At 36.7% G+C, this 18,206-nt stretch overlaps 1 long non-coding RNA gene across 2 annotated transcripts in view; it reads right to left on the reverse strand.

Annotated features, from left to right (window-relative positions):
* Positions 1–9,900: 9,900 nt before the first annotated feature.
* LOC116634081 overlaps positions 9,901–18,206 on the reverse strand; it is a 30,421-nt gene continuing 22,115 nt past the window's right edge. Inside the window, exons 4-5 of one of the 2 annotated variants that reach the window (XR_004299839.1) lie at positions 13,144–13,441; positions 9,901–10,422 (exon numbers count right to left, since the gene is read on the reverse strand). This is a non-coding gene — a long non-coding RNA (uncharacterized LOC116634081). The remainder of the gene's footprint in view (positions 10,423–13,143; positions 13,442–18,206) is intronic. The other variant, XR_004299840.1, reaches the window with a different exon arrangement.

Here is an 18,206-nt window from a genome sequence, read left to right on the forward strand (position 1 = left end):
TCATATGATGAAAAGTTGAAATTCATGCCATATTTGAATGAACATAAACATACTATTTTGTATATAAGTCAAATAAGATGGATGAATAACTAGCCCAAGATGGCCAGAGAGAACATGTGCTTACTAACATGATAAAGAATCCATTTTAGTCAGTGGGGAGGAATGGCTTAATCAATGGGAAGGAGGAATGGCATAATTTGTTGATTAACTAGAAAATATAAACCTTTATGTCCACCTCACAATATTTATTTAAAAACTGTAGATGGATTCAAGTGTTAAAAAAATATAGTTTTAAACTCATAAAATCAGTAAAAAAAAGTATAGATGACAATCTCTGATTTCTTGGTAGAAACAAAAAGTAAACAATCAAAAATAGAAATGTTAATAAATTCAAAAGCATAAACATGAAAAGCTATTCTCATAAAATAAAATAGCAATGGTAAACTAGTAAAAATAATTGAAAAATAAAGTAAAAATGAAGAGCAACTGTTCTTATTTATGAAGAATTGTATAAATTAGTGTGGTACATTATAAAAGGAAAATTGTAAAAAGAAAATAACAAGCAATTCACTATATAAGTTACAAAAAGTATAAGAAAATGTCCACATCACGAAATATCGAAGAAATGCATATTAAAATATTAATTTAAAAAGACTTTTCACATGCAACACTGGCAAAGATGAAAAAATGATACTATTCAGTATTGGCAAGGGTGGTGGGAAATGAGGACAGTCATAAATTGTTTTTAGAAATGTAAGATAACATAGCTTTTTAGAGGGTAATATGGATACGATGTAACAAAAGCCTTACAAATATTCACGCATTTGAGCCAGCAAATTCACTTGGAGGAATGTATTCTAAGAAAACAATTTGAGATATTAAAAAAGATTTATGCTCATTTTGTTCTCTGCAACATTGTTTATGCTGCCATAAAAATATTCAGCAATAGAAGTATGGTTAAATAAATTATGGTCAGTGAACAATTCAATATAACCATGAGAAAGTGAGTTGAACAAGTAGAGTATAACCAAAGTTTTATAAATAAATACATCTAGTTGACCCTTTTTTTTAAAAGATTTTATTTATTTATTTGAGAGAGAATGAGAGAGAGAGAGGGCATGAGAGAGAGAGGGTCAGAGGGAGAAGCAGGCTCCCTGCTTAGCAGGGAGCCTGATGCAGGACTCGATCCCGGGACTCCAGGATCATGACCTGAGCTGAGGCAGTCTCTTAACCAACTGAGCCACCCAGGAGCCCCTCCAGTTGACTCTTGAACACCACAGGGGCTAGGGGTGCTGACCCCTGTACGGTCCAAAATCCACGTGTAACTTTTCACTCCCCAAAAACTTAAGCTCTAATAGCCTACTGTTGACTGGAAACCTTACCAATAACATAAACAGTTGATTAACATGTGTTTTGTATGTTATATGCATTATACACTGTATTCTTATAATGAAGTAAGCTAGAGAAAAGCAAGTGTTATTAAGAAAATCAAAAAGAAGAGAAAATACATTACAGTACCGTACTATGTTTATTGAAAAGATCTGCATATAAGTAGATCCACACAGTTCACACCTGTGTTGTTCAAAGGTCTATTGTGTTACTAGCAGAAAATATACAAAATATTAACAGTAATATGTAGAATTTTTCTACTTTAGCATATTTTTAAAATTTTTACATTTTTTCTATTATTTATTTTTAACCGTAACAAATAATACATAAATGAATACGTTCTGATGCAGAAAATCACCCCCAAAAAACCAATGAAGTGAAATTACCCTACATCCTCACTTAATCCCATTTGTTTCTCTAGAAGTAACTATGTATTTGTGTGTGTGTGTGTGTGTGTGTGTGTGTGTGTGTATGTATCTCTATAGACTTTTTATAAGAAATATGTGTTATTATTGCAATCAGAGGTAAAGGCTGTTTTAGTGAGTGTTGATCCAGACAGGAGAAAATAATCTTTCTCCTTTACTCATAGGTCTAAATATTAAAGACAACAACTATGACAAACCATATAATAATATAGGGAAAGATATTTTGTATTATACTCAGATAAATCCCTAGCTTTGACTATCCGCATCTTGCCACTCCTTAAAATAGACCTTCTTGAATGCCATTAAACATTCTCAGAATCTACTGAAATGTTCTAGCAGAGGTAGAGAACATAACATTTCCAACAATGACCATACACTTTATCAGGGAGAAGATGTATTCTCAATCGGCGGGCTTTTGCCTTAAACACAAGAAACTTTTTACATAAATTATTACTCATTTTTAAACAGAAGAAATGTATTGCATGCAAACTGAGACCTCACCCTCACCTTGTAAGAAGCACAAGCATTGGACAGACAGTTGCAGATCAATGATGGATTATCTTGAGTGCTGTCTGACCCAGCTGCACCACAGGTACTCACTAACACCACATGTTCACAAGGTTTTTTTGTAAATTAAAGAATGAGTGAGAAATGAGGGGATTACTATAATGAAAGGGCAACCAACGATGCTTTTAAATTGACCCTTAAAAATGGCTACCTCGCCACAGGGAGTATTTGAACTATGTGCTCAAAGGCGAAGCACATGACTCAGCATTTAATTAAAAAAAAAATAATGTGATTAACTTGAATGTTTTTGATAGTGAGAGGAGAAAGCAGAATCACTTACTTGTTTAACCTTTATTAGTTGAGTGTTTTCTATGGAAAATGCGTCATGTTAGGTTCTGGAGGTCTGGTGAGGAAGATGGAAAGTTCTTTGCCTTCGTGGTATTTGTAGCTTAGAAGGGGATATAGGTTTAAAGATTTCCAAAAAATTTTGCTGGGGTAAATGCTTTGACAGGGGTTCTGGATGCCATGGAAACACAAGAAAAATCAAATGGTGCCCAGAGGAAGTGATATCTAAGGTAAAGAACTGCGGGATGAGTAAGAAGCTGGTAGACTGGTGAGGTTGGGACAGAGAAGCTTGTTGGTTGAGGAGAGGATGCTCCAGAGAGAGGAAATGTCCACCATTCCCAGAGGTGGGCAGAAACCTGCCACATTGTGAGAACTGAAGACAATTCTCTGTGGTAGCAGAGGTCAGGGTTATGATTGTAGAGGTAAGCAGGGCAGATGATTGGTGGCCTTACACACCCATGTAAAGCAATTAGAACTTAATCCTGTGGGCAGTGTGGTGCCGCAGGGAGGGCCAATGACAGATCAGATTTGGAATTCGAGAGATCACTGTGATGGCAGAGGGGCAGCCAGGAGGTTGTTGCTGTCCTCCAAGAGGGAGACCACATGGCCTACAGGCAGAAGATGCAGAGCAGATGGAGAGAAGCAGAAAGATTTCAAAGGTATAAAACACGGAGTTAACTGTGGATTGCTGAGGAAATAATGCTGGACTCAAAGGAAAAATCCAGGGTTCTGGCTTTGGCGTGTAGGAGTGAGCAGAAACAAAAAAAACATAATACATGGGCACAACTATGATGATTTGAAATTGGTTGAATTGAATTTGAAGAGCTTCTAAGATTTCCAATTAGAGATCTACAGAAGGCAATTGTATCTAGAGAGATGGGAATCAGGGGCGTTCTAAAAGACGGTTGAAGAAATAAGCAGAGGTAAGAAAAAAAAGAGAAAATTGTAGGTCATATACTTTTTTAAAAAACAGCCTTTTCTTCTCCAATCCAGAGTATGTGTGTTATAAACAAGAGAAACTAAATAAATGTATATTTTTTTATGATGTTATGTTGAAGCATAATTTACATACAATAAAATTCACCAAATTTGGGTGTACAATTTGATGATTTTGACAAATGTATACAATTGTGTAACCATCACCACAATCTTGATATAGAATATGTCCATCACTACCAAAAGTTCCCGCGCAGCTCTTTGTTCTCATATCGACCCCCCAGTCCCCGACTACCACTGATCTGCTCTGTGTCACTCTGTTTTGTCTTTTATAGAATTCATATAAGTAATATCATACAATATGTATATGGTTTATTTCAATCTGTTTTTGAGATTTGTCCATGTTGTTGTGTGTATAGGAAGTTTATTCCTTTTTATTTCTGGGTAGTATTCCACTCTAAAGATATACAAGAGGATGGACATGTGGATCGTGTCCAGTTTTTTACTATTACACATAAGGTTGCTATGAACTTTGAGAATAAGCCTTTCTGTGAACATGTTTTCATTGCTTTTGGCTAAATATGTAGGAACATGATTGTTGGGTACTATGGTAAATGTATTTTAACTTTACACGAAACTGCCAAACTGTTTTCCATTTTGAATGTGCATTTTGCATTCCTATCAGCACTGTATGAATGTTCTAGTTGGTCCACATACTTCCTGACATATACCTTTAAATTTTAGCCATTCTAGTGCGTGATATTTCACTTTGGTTTTCATTTGAATTTCCCTAATGACTAATAATCCTAATCAACTTTTTGTGTACTTTTTAGCCATTTATAAACTTCTTTTGGCAAAGTTTCTATTCAAACCTCTTGCCAATTTTATTCATCTTTCATTGTCTTCTTGTTGAGTTGTAAGAATTTTTACATATTTTCAACATAGAACCTTTAAAAAAATTTTTTTAAATATTTTATTTATTTATTTGACAGAGAGAGAGAGAGAGCACAAGCAGGGGGAGTGGCAGGCAGAGAGAGAGGGAGAAGCAGGCTCCCCGCTGAGCAGAGAGTCTGACGTAGGGTTCGATCCCAGGACACTGAGATCATGACCGGAGCTGAAGGCAGATGCTTAACCGACCGAGCCACCCAGGTGCCCCTATATAGAACCTTTATTAAAAAAAATCTGCAAATATTTTCACCCATTCTGTGGCATGCATTTTCATTTTCTGAACATTGTCTTTTGAAGTGCAGACATATTTTATTTTTATCAAATCAAAATAAATTCATTTTATTCATTTTTCTTTAATGGCTTATACTTGTGTTCCATCCAAGAAATATTTGCCTAGCCCAAGTTCACAAATATTTTCTGTCTTGTTTTCTTGTTAATTTTTATGGTTTTGCTTCTTAACAGGTAAGGTTATTAGCCATTTTAAGCAAATGTTTCTGTATAGTGTGAAATAAAGGTCTGGGTTTATTTTTTTTCCCATGTGGATATCTAATTTTTATAGCACGATTTGTTTAAAATACTGTCCTTTTTCCAATTGAGTTACCTTAGTGCCTTTGCCAAAAAGCACTGGACAATGTATACATGTATCGATTTCTGAACTTTATTTATCATTGCACCAATACTTTATTACTGTAGCTTTTTTTTTCCTTTCAAGATTTTATTTATTTATTTATTTGACACAGAGAGAGGGGGCACAAGCAGGGGGAGCCACAGAGAGAGAGGGAGAAGCAGGGTCCCCGCTGAGCAAGGAGCCTGACATGGGGCTGGATCCCAGCACCCTGGGATCATGACCTGAGTCGAAGGCAGACATTTAACCAACTGAGCCACCCAGGCGCCCCATTACTGTAGTTTCTTAATAAACCTTGATATCAGGTAATACAGGTCCTCAAACTTGACTGTTCTTTTGGTTGTTCTACATCTTTTGATGTTCCATACATACTTTGAAATCAGCTTATAAATTTTTAACAAGGAAAAATGTGCTGCTGGGATTTTACTTGGGATTCTATGGTACCTATAGTTCAATTTGTGATAATTGCTATCTTAACAGTGTTCAGTCTTCTGATTCATAAGCATGGTACATATCTCCATTTTTTTTAACTCCTCCTTAATTTGTCTCAGGAATATTTTATAGATTTCAGTGTACATATTTTCATTATTTTGATTAATATATCCCTAAACTTTCTGATTATTTGATAATATTGTAAATGACATGATCTTTTAAATTTTCTAAATGTTTATTGTTTATAAAATGTGGTATCCTTTCATATATTGACCTTGGTTCTGGAAGCTTGCTAAACTCACTTATTAGGTTTTGTTTTGTTTTTTTAAGATTTTATTTATTTATTTGACAGAGAGAGAGCGAGAGAGCAAGCACACAAGCAGGTGAAGCGGCAGAGGGAGAGGGAGACGCAAGCTCCCTGCTCAGAAGGAGAGAGGGAGAAGCAGGCTCCCCGCTGAGCAGGGATCCTGACCCGGAGCTTGACCCCATGACTCTGGGATCATGACCTGAGCCAAAGGCAGATGCTTAACCGACTGAGCCACCCAGGCACCCCTGACTTATTAGTTTTAATAGCATTTTTGCAGATTCTTCAAGGTTGTCTATGTAGACTATTTTAAACTGTATACCTTTTTTTCTTCTATTGCCTTAATACGTTGGCTAGAGTCTGCAATACAACATTGAATAAAAGGAACAGAGGAAATATTTGTCTTCTTTTCAATATTTGCATGATGAGAGCAATAGGTCGATTCCTTTTATCAGGTTGAGGAAGTTGTCTTCTATTCTCAGTTTCCTGAGAGTTTTTATCATAAATAACTCTTGGGTTTTATCATACATAAAAATATCTTATCAAACATTTTTCTCTATTAATTAAGTCGATCACATGGGTTGTCTTTTGTATTCTATAAATACAATGAATCACTTTGATTTTAAAATAGTAAAACAACCTTGCATTGTTTAGTTAAAACCCACATGGTCACAATCTATTATCTTTTGTATATATTCCTGGATTTTATTTGCTAAAATTTTGTTAGGATATTCATGAGGCTTTTTGGCCCCTAATTTTCTTATATTGTCTTTGTCTGTTTTGATACCAGATTGATATTGGTCACATAAAATGAGGTGAGAAGTATTTCCTCCTCTTCAATTTTCTGAAAGAGATTTTATAAAATTGATAGTCTTTCTTCTTTATATTTTTGGTAGCATTTACCAGTAACATTATATGATGTTGGAGTTTTGTTTCCTTTTTTGAGGGAGGGTTTTTAACTATGTTTTCAACGAAACAAATGTAGAGCTATTCAGGTTTTCTGCTCCTTCTTCAATGACCTTTTGTAATTTGCATTTTAAAGGAATTTCTTTTTTTTAAAAAAAGATTTTACTTATTTATTTGAGAGAGAGAGAGTGGGAGGGAGAGGGAGAGAGAATCTGAAGCCCACTCCACACTGCGTGCAGAGCCTGACGCAAGATCATGACCTGAGCTGAAATCAAGAGTCTGACACTCAACCGACTGAGCCACCCAGGTGCCCCTAAAGGAATTTCTTTATTTCATCAAAGTTCTAAAATTTATTGGCACAAAGTGGTTCATATTTTTTCATTATATTTAGAATGTCAGTAGAATCTATCATGATGTCCTCCCTGTCATTCCTGATACTGATAATTTGTGTATTCTCTTTTTTTCTGATTAGTATGGCAAGAGGTTTGCCAATTTTTTCTTTTGAAAGACATAAATTTTGGTTTTATTTATTTCTCTATTCTTTTTTTCTGCTCTTTCACTGCTTTCTGCTCTTATTTTTCTCATCCCTTTCTTCATGTTTACTTTGTGCTGAATTTACTCTTCTGTATTTAGTTTCGTAAGGTGCAAGCACAGATCATTTTTTATAGATCTTTATTTAAATTGGAAGCATTTAGAATGGTAAATTTTCCTCTAAGCAATGCTTCATGTAAAATGAGCCACTTGGTAGTGGTATTCAAATCTATAATGTTACTAATTTTTTTGTCCACTTCTTCTATGAATTACTCAGAGAGTGTTGAACTCCCCAACCATAGCAATAGATTTCCTATTTATCCTGTCATGCTTTTCCCCTCAGTTATTGCTTCATGTATTTTGAAGTTTTGTTATTAGGTGCATACACATTTAGAAAGTTGTTTTGTTTTTGTCCTTTTGATGAACTGATCCTTTAGCAGTAATCTTCCTTATTCTGAGGTCTATTTTGTTTGATATTTAGTATGGTCACTTCAGTTTTTTTTTTTATTTGTGTTTTCATGATCTATCTTTTCTCATCTTTTAACTTTTAACATTGCTGTATTTATATTTTTGATGGTTAATTTTATGTGTCAACTTGATGGAACCACAGGGGGCCCAGATATTTGGTTGAACATTAGTCTGAGTATGTCTGTAAGGGTGTTTCTGGATGAGACTAACATTTGAATTGGTACACTGAGTAGATAGGGTTGGGCCTCATCCAATCAATTGTAAATATAAATAGAGTAAAAAGGAGAAATAAAGAAGAATTCACTCTTCTCTGCCTGTTTTTGAGCTGGAACATTGGTTTTCTCCTGCACTTGAACTGGATGTTTTACCATCAGTTCTGATTGTCAGGCCTTCAGACTTGGATTGAAAACTCGACTACCATCTCTCCTGGGTTTCCAGCTTGCAGATGGCAGACTGAGACTTCCTTGCCTTCATAATCATGTGAGCCACTTCAATATGTATATATATTGTATACATACATATATGTATATATGTGTAAAGAGATCTATTTTATATACATATGTATATATATAATCTGTGTTTGTATATGTCTGTATATGTCCCATTGGTCTGTTTCCCTGTTGAATCCTGATTAACATAATAAACTGAATTTCTTGTAGACAGCATATTGTTAGGTTTTGTTTTTTTTTTTAAGATTTTATTTATTTGTTTGAGAGAGACAGAGCATGAGCAGTGGGTGGGGGTGGGGCTGTGGGGTTAGTCAAAAAGACTATTCCTCTCTTTCACCTGTCTCAGGATCCAATTACATATTTATTAGACTGCTTGGTATTGTCTCATAGGTCACTGAGGCTTTCTTCATATTTTTCAATATTTTTTTTTCTGTATTGCATTTTGGATAGTTTCAACTGATATGTCTTAATATTTTCTACTACTTCAATAATTTTTTTCAACAGTCTATTGCTCTATTTTTCTGTAGTGACTAATATGCTGCCAATTTAACCCAAATCACTTTTCATTTAATGTTCATTTTTCATCTTCAGAAGTGGTCTTTTTCATATCTTTAATTTTTCTTTTCATCATACTTACGTGTTTTTCTACCTCCATGAACATATGGAGCATATTTATAACTACTTCAAATGTTTTTCTCGTAATTCCCTTATCTCTGTCATTTCTAGGACTATTTCTATTGATTGATTTTTCTCCTGGTTAGAAGTGATATTTTCAGGCTTATTTGCATGTCTAATAATTTTTTTAATGGATGCCAGATATTGTGAATTTTCTATTATTGCTAGCTGGATTATACTGTATTCCTATAAATAGTGTTGCATTTTGTTTTGGTGTACAGTTAAGTTACTTGGAGTCAGTTGGATCATTCTGAGACTTGCTTTTAGATTTTGCTAGGATGGAAACAGAGGAGCCTTTGATCTAGGGCTAAGTCAGCCCTACTACCAATACATGGCCTTTCTGGGGATTCATCCCTATTATTGTAATATAATGCCTTTCCATTCTGGCTGGTGGGAATGCAAACTACTCTCAGACTGGTGTAAGCATCTCAGACTGGCTCTTTCTCTGAACTTAGATCATTTTCTCCCAACTTGCACTGATTAGTACTCAGCCAAAAACTGAAGGTTGCTTCTGCAGATCCTTGGAGCTCTCTCTCTGTGGAGCTCCCTGAAGTTCCCTCCTTTCTGGCATTCCACCCCTAAGTTCTAGATGCCTTGGCTTCTGGAACTCTTTTCTCTGTTTCCTCAACTCAGAGAGACTACAAGGTACTTTTCAGATTTTTCCTCCCTGATTTGCAGCCTGGAAACTGCCTCTAGGCATTAGGCTGGTATGACTGCAGGGTTCAGTTTGTTTCCCTTTTCTCAGAGATTATAGGCCTATGGTTTTTCAATGTCTGAAAAAATATATATATTTTCTCCCTGGTTTTTCAACATTGTTCAAAATGGGAGGGTAAACCGAGTTTGTTGTTCAGTTTTTGGCTACAAGTATAACTCAATATACATTTTTTTTATGATGGAAAATTAAATTTTCAAAAACAGATACTCATCTACAAAATGAATTAACCTAGGCAAGCTGCTTAACTGATGGAAACCTTAGTTTCCTTGCACATCAAGAATTAATAACAATGTTCCCCTACTTGATGAGTGGATTGTAATTAGGATCCAGTGTGACAGAGGAAGTTCTTTGTAAACTGTAGAGCTCTATGCAAATGACAATGTTGAGGGTTGTGGTAGGGATGGGGGGATGGGAACTTTGTTGATTGCTTCAATTCCATAACTATTCAAATAATAAAACTGTGTTTTAGAAAGATTTAACTTCAAAAAAATCCTGTGAATAATAATAACATGTACTCTCAGTCTTGTATGTAAGCAAACATCCTTATCCAAGATGGTTTTAAGCAAGGAGAGAATATATTTACTCACTAACTGTGAAGGCCAGGTGGGGGGCCGAGCCCAGCTAAAACCAGAGTTCCAATGCTGTCAGCATTCTCCTTCTCTCTTTATGTCTCTGGCTCTCTTGCCTCTGCTGTTCTGCTTCCTTCTCAGACTTTCTCCAGGTGGCAGCAAGATGGTTGTTGACAATTCCACATCATAGTCCAACAGCTTGGCAAAATGAGTAGACAGAATGAGTCTTTCAACAATTGCCCTGGCAGAAAATTTCTGAGTCTGATTTGGGTGATTTTCCCATTTCTGAACAATCATTGTGATCAGGAAAAAGTGATATTCGGATTGGCCAGATCTCTGAAATCGGGGACATTTTATTAGATACTGGGGATTCAAAACTCAAGAGGATATGATCTTTGATCTTTCAGTTAATAAGGTATTTACAGGGCATGATGAGTCACACAGGAAGTTATGGTTAGTTCTACTCAGTAATCAGAGAGAAGACCACAGTGTTTTCTGTTTTGGTACTTTCTTTAGTATCTTTGCTTATGCTGTGCTACTTTGCCATATGGATTAATAAGAAAACAGGCAACAGGTAAACAAGCAAGCTTTGACAAAAGAATCTTTATAGCAACAGAAAAAACACAAAATCACTACACTCCATAAATTACATGACTATAAGGGAAAAGCAAAAGCAGCATCAGCCCATCTCCGTCTTCTCTCTTCATATATAACATACTTAACTGATGCCTTTTGAATACTCTCTGACGTTATTTTTGTTTGTGTTGTTTCTCCCACACTAGACAGTTAACTACTTGAAAGCAGAAAAAGACTGCACCTTTTTATCTTTGCATTCTTATAAGTTCTTGACATAGTTCCGCACCCATATTAGGAGCTCAATGAATTATTTGTTAAATAAATGAATGAGTGGATAGCTAATTATATAAGGTATGTGAAGTATCATTCTAAGTGCTTTACATGTATTTACTCATGGCATGCTCCCAGCAATCCTATAAGATAGATTTTATTTATTCCTCATTTTCCAAATGAGGAAATTAATACCCAGAGATGTTGTTACTTACTTAAGAACTTGTAGGTAAGAATTGGATTTCAAACCCAGGCAACCTGATTTCAGACTGTTCTAGCTGCTCTTATTTTTAAAAAATAAACTTATTGAAATACTTTATTAGAGAATAGGAGACAAAAAGAAAAAAAAATGAGCTTGTACATTTGAACAGCAACAGCAATTGGTCAACCTGTGAAGGACACGGAAAGATTACACTTTGTTAAGAAACTGTCAAAGCACAAGGGTGTTATCCATTAACTGGATGAGTCAAATGATGATGCAAGGAAAAACTTGCAATGCTGAGCTAAAGCAGTCATCTGAGTGGTTGTTAGTGTTACACAAGGGCTGAAAAATGATTCCCTTTTGTTCTTAGGTAGGCATGTAGAAATAAACAAAATTAAATGATAGTTTGTTTCAACTCTTGGTGATGCAGGGAAACCACATTCTGAGTTCAGTAGACAGCAAATTACTTGACTCATACAATAAAGCTCCTAGAGGAAACTCAAGGCTTTAACAATAGCAACAAGACCACCACCAGCATCATCAGGTAAGCAAGGGACCACCATAAGAGCAGTGTCCAACTCTTGCTTGCAACCATATTTGGAGTCCTCTCTTATTGTTTATCTCTTTGATCTGTGGTTATTGCTTTGATCTTAACTTGTATGTCTCAATAACTTGGGTCAAATCTAGTCAGTGATCATGGATGACTCTAGGAAAAATTGTAATTTGAATAGTTTCTCTGTGCTACTTCTTTAATCTCTTTTTTAACTTTGAGGATTGTCTTAGTATACTCTTGTCTCTAAGTCACTGAAACCCAGACTTAAACTAGTTTAAACAATAATAAAATAATTTTCTTCATGTTAGAGGAAGTTTAGAGGTAGGGCAATCTTTTGAGCTGCCAGTTAGCTCACAATGTTATCAGAGATCTATTTGTTTTTATCTCTTTGCTCAGATAGCCACTATATTAGTCAGCCGCTCAGGCGGATTCTCTCTTGGTCACAGAATGGCTGCCAGTAGCAATCGCCATCTGTATTCATGCAGAATGGGTGAAAAAGTCTGGCTACCTGTGACAACATCTTGAGAAATAAAAAGAGCATACTATGTGGAAATAAATGAATACAGACCACAAAGTCCTTGATTCAGTAATGAACAAAATTATAGTTAAATTCATGAACCATAAGTTGCAAAGCTACCCAACTAAAAACTTTAGTGAAGAAGTTTCTGACACAAGATTTTAGAAAATACAAAGCAGTGGATCAGGCAGTAGTCTTTCCTTGGGGAGTCGGGGGTGAGGAGAGAGAATATTAGGAAAAATTTACATACCTGTTGCCATAAAATTTAAATATATCTATAGTTAATCTGTGTATAGTTATAAAAAAAGTTTCGGTCTATTTTGAGTGAATGAGTAGAGTTTTCCTGTGATATTCAAGGTTCATTTTAAAGTAATCTTCTAAATAGTGATTTGAGTCATTGAGACATTAATTAGAATGTTGTTTAATTTGTTGCAGTCAATTGTGTTTGTTCCCTTAACGTCGTAAACACTTTGTTATTTGAGGTTAATTTTGCTCACCAGCCTTGTGACGCATAAATGATGACCACACGGCTCCGAACGACAAATCAGTAGGTCAGGGTTGAACATTTTCTTATTGAGTTGGGAACACGTTTTGACAGCATTTCTCTTCATGTAATGGAATGCACAACTAATAATTAAAATAAGTGATTCTAACATTTGTTTAAAAATACAATGCAAAATCTTATTTTTCCATACCTAGAAATCTTCAGCACATCTCTTCTCATGTATCATTAGCTATACGCACACATGCGCACACACACACCATGCAATTTTATTAGTGTGAGATAAAAAATTGTTTTACCTATCTGATGTTATCTTTGGTTCCCAAAATCTTGGACTGAATGAGCTTGCTTTTACCTCTCAGAGTTGTATTAAATGTTAGAGATCATATAAGAAATGATGGTTGCAACATTCAAGGACCGTACCATCTATTTCAGAAGTAGAAGAGCAACTGATAAAATTGTAAAACTGTGAATAATTAATCCCACATTTTGTGCTGGAGATTACAGGTAACACTGCAATAAAGGAGTGGAGCTCGGTGCAATCTAGTATCTCATTGTCTCTGAAACTCTCTCTAGTCCAGGAGTTTCAATAAAGGCCTGAAATGGAAATAAATAATTATGTGTATGTGGCATTAGCACCTGGATTCACAAATAAATAAAGGGACTTTTAAAATTGTATGTTGTATGTTTAACCAGAGTTAATATAAAATAGCGATGACTAGACTAAAATCTAAACAGTGGAGGGAGATATTCTGTCAACTCATTCTAAAGATACTGTGCATCAGTGAGAATTGTGGGTTTTATAAAATAAATATTATAAAATATATAAAATCTAAATGTGAAATAAATAAAAATATTTGATATTCCAAATTCTTTTTTTTTTTTTAAAGATTTTATTTAGTTATTTGAGAGAGAGAGAGGTAGAGAGAGAAAGAGAGCAGGAGCGGGGGGGGCGGGGAGGGAGAAGCAGGCTCCCTGCTGAGTGACTCAATCCCAGGACCCCGGGATCATGACCTGAGCCAAAGGCAGATGCTTAACGGACTGAGCCACCCAGGCACCCTGATATTCCAAATTCTTTATAATTTTGATTCTATATCAGTTAATGTATGTGATGTCATTTTTGTAGGAAAAAAAATTCATACTTCTAGAAGGGAAAAATCCGTTAGCTAAGAGTCATATGCAAACTGTCAATCAATGATGTCAGCTGTTCTTTAAGATCAATAAGAAATAGAACACATCGTCTTTGCTCTCAGAAGTTTATAATCTAATCAGGGAGAAAACAATGAGGCGATTGAACTCACAGGAAAGCAGTAAAAAAAAGCAAATCACATCTTTATGTGAAAAATTTTACTAATTCCAATTTTTTTTTTTTAATCTAAAGTAATTCTGCCATGATTCTTTTTACTTGCCTAGTTATAGACATAGGCTACACCAGGATATTCTTGAGCCTGGGGAGTATTTGATTTAATAGTTATTTTCTAATATTTATTTCCTCTCCTGAGTCTAAAAATTAATCCCACACCTAGGACTTAGGGAAACTTTAGAAGGCTTTCTATCGAAACTTCAGAGGAAATTCCATATTTTATATGCACTTCTCTCAGGATCCTCTTTGCTCAATCCTTGCTCCTACCGTGAGCAAAGGTCAAATATAACTATTGTAAACTTTTCATTAGGGTTTGTCCTGTCTTTGACATTTTATTTATTGTTTTAAAAGATTTATTTTTTTGAGAGAGAGAGAGAAAGAGTGTGTGAGCAAGGGGGAGGGGCAGAGAGAGTCCCAAGCAGGCTCCACGCTGAGCACAGAGCCCCACCTGGGGCTCGAACTCACAACCCTGAGAACAGGACCTGAGCTGAAACCAAGAGTCAGGCACTTAACCAGCTATACCACCCAGGGGCCCCTCTCTTTGACATTTTAAATGTTGCTGTGAAGAGGTCTTGAAAGGCCTATAAAGAATATCTATCCTAGACCTGCTACAGTCCCCCTGAAACTTTGAGTTGGCTTATAAACCACAGGAGAGGAGAAAAGGAGAAATAAGGGAAGTAAGCAAGCATGAATCAGGCAAGTGCTTCGAAAGGTGAAAGGGTCTGTTTTTGTTCTATTTTGTTTTTAAGATGAGGTTAGGAGAAGAAAAGTCATTGCCTCTCCCACCCAGATCCCACGAAGGGCCAGAGCTCACGGTGGCCGTGGCGACAGTAAGGACTCCGCGGGCTCCCTCCTGGGCTCTAACCACTGCACCACCATTTCCTGCTTAGTTTTCAGAAGTACATTTTATTGATCCTACACTTGTTTGATATATAAAACAAATTTAATAAACTTAAGACTCCATAAAAAATAAAATATGATTTATCAGTCAGAAGAATTTCCTGACCCAGGGCGCACCGCATTACCTTAGGAACATACCCCAAACCACAGCATTTCTCTAATGGTGCCTCTTAAAAATTCCTGACCTCCCAGCACTTGTGCTCTCACAGATTTTTCCTGTTTCAGCAGTGTTCTCCTCCCATCAAACAGCTCTCAGGGCGTTATTTATTTGGGTAAAAATAACAGGAGTGGAGATGAGGGACTCATCAATTCCCACTTAGACAGAAAAAATGACTGAAATTATCTGGCCGTGGAGTTACTTTCTTTTTCACTTCATAAAACATCCCAGACATTCATCATATATCCACTTTCTGAGTGCATTTCGACGTGACCACTCTGTCAGTTCAAAGAACTTGCAGGGCCCGGTCTCTGGCTGAAGCTGCTGCTGGCGCCCTCGCTTTCGCTCCTGGTCTTCTGGCTCATGATGGCGATGGCGATGGCGAAGCAGGCTTCCCCACAAGCTCCCACCCGTCTCTGGCTGCCCATGTCCCTGTTCCTCAGGTCAGAGCCCCGGGAAAGAACTGCTCAGAGGGAAAAGGGTGGGGGCCCGGGTGCCTTGTGGTGGGTTTTGGATACACTGGTGAGGTACTTCCAGCCTGGTCTGAGCACCTTCCAAGGGGAAATCCGAACAAGATAGGCAACTGGACAGAATGGGGAAGGCACTGGGTTGGGAGTGACCTCAGTGTCCTGAGCAATTACTTAGCGTCTCTGACTCTCAATCCTTTCCCCTTATTAAAGGCAACAGCGATAGCACACAAGCCATAATTCCCACCCTGTTTACCTCGCTGACATAGTAGGGTGATCGAATTTCATCGTGTATGGCAAAATCTTTTTAAACTCTTAAGCACGTCACAAATCATCAGCTCTCATTAACATAGAAGCTGCAGACACTGGTGAATGGTTTGCCCCGGGACCTCGGCTGTGGAGGTAGCTTCGCTGAGTTCAGTTACACGGGGCCCTTCCTCCCCCGACTCGACCCTACCGCCAGCCACCTGCAAAGGCAGCATGTGATGTCTGTGCATATCTATGATAAGAAGGCTGTTACCTACCACCCCACAACACAGTTCCCAGTTAAAACAAAAACCCATCTCTTAACATTTCCCTCTTTCTTCCTCCTTTCATCCGTGGAGGTGACTCGGCTCCCAGTGGTGTAAAAAGAGTCATCCCAAGGTGTTTCTCTTGCAGGAAAAGAATCAAGACATCTGTGTATGACGCACTAAGGTAGTCATTGGCAACCTCCCTTCCATTTCCGGGTTGGCTCATTGTTTACCTAATTGCCAGTAATAATATTTCATTGTGTAAAGAATGTTGGCACCCGGGGCCCAGGTTGCAGTTTATTGATGGCTCAGAGTTTATGAATTGATGCCCTCAGCAGGTTGCTGCCCTGATGAATGGCAATTACTGGGCTCCCACAGAGGCAATTGTAGTCAGAGCATTTACTCCTTTCAAATAATTGCCCCTGAGAAGTTGAACAGGTAATTGTAACATCTGAAAACCATGCTTTTGGCTCTGAATCAAAGAGTATTAATCTCCATAACAGAGGTGTTTTGGAATGACCCAAAAGAGTTGTTAAAGAATGGTCTCCAGAGTGTTTAATTTTAAGATGAATTGGAGAAACCTTAGCAAGACCCCCCCCCTTCCTAGGGAAAATTAAAATGTTGTAAAGACACCCAGATTGTCGTTAGGGGTGCCCACCTTTTTGAAGTTGTGATACTCTATGGTGATTGGTTGATTTTAGACTTTATGCCTACCATTACTCCTCCTTAAAATTCTTTAAAGCACCTTGCTCCAGCCGGGCTAACCTGCCCATTAACCCCTGAAATGTCGTGTTCACTCTCACTCTAGAATATTTGTTCATACTACTCTCTAATGCCATTCAATAAATGTGTGCGATAAAAAAATGGCAAAAGGTAAAATTATCTGAAATACCATTTGATTGTATACTATGATTTAGGTGGGTTTAATTAATTACTAAAGGTCCTTCAATACAGAGTGCTAAAATCTTGAAGTCACGCATATGTCTTCTATAGAATCCAAAGATCACCTTCTACTCTAGTTATTTCATTAGAGTTTCTACTCTGTTTATTTTGGTGTCATGGGAGAAATGGGAAATAGCCACATAATATAGTTTATTTGTTTAAACTTCAATTTGGGGGGAACTGTTGCACTCAATGGGAAAGAAAAATAAAGATACTAATCCATGATGCTTTGGGTCGGGGTGGGGGTGGAGAGAGAAAGGAGTATCCAAGAAGAATGGAAGTATAGAATCACACCCACAGCTTTGAAACCTTTGTGTGAAATAAAAGGTCAGAAATCTTTGAGAGATGACACTGGAGGGGAGGAAGGAAATCAGAAAAAAGAAAAAAAAAATCCAAAATATACAAGGGTGTAGAAAAATCATACACTAGTTTTTAATTCTGGAATACTTGATGCTTAAACATTTATTCTTCTCAAATTGTTGGCAGTAAATCCAGTGTGGTGAGAACAGCCAGGTATCTCTCCTTCAAGGCAATCTGCCTATCATTATTCGAAGTGCCAAGGGTTTAAAAAGTGTCTTAGCATCATCATATTTCAGAACTGGTAGGTAATGCCAAAAGGAGTGATTAGAACACTTCAGACTAAATTATGAATTGGTTCAGAAACATGCAACAATTAGAATAAAAGTTATAAAAAATGATTAGGGGAGTAAATACAGGATAAAATTATGAACATGGGTAAACTCAAATATGAAGTAATTCTATAAACACGCACACACGTGCATGCACAACTTGAAGGATATAAGGATACCAAAATAAAGATATACTTATCCATAAAACCATAGACATAAATTTCCTTAAACCTGACTTACCTTAAGGCTTCAATTCTCAAGAGTTTCCATCTTATATAATCATGACCTTGTTCTACTAATTAGATTATTGGAACTGAGAGTTTTATAGGCTCATAGAACTAGACATGAATTTTAGAGACCATGTAATCCAGATGCCTGCCTTGAGGCAGATA

This window comes from Phoca vitulina, unplaced genomic scaffold (assembly GCF_004348235.1).
Source record: "Phoca vitulina isolate PV1807 unplaced genomic scaffold, GSC_HSeal_1.0 scaffold8, whole genome shotgun sequence".
NCBI lineage: Eukaryota > Metazoa > Chordata > Mammalia > Carnivora > Phocidae > Phoca > Phoca vitulina.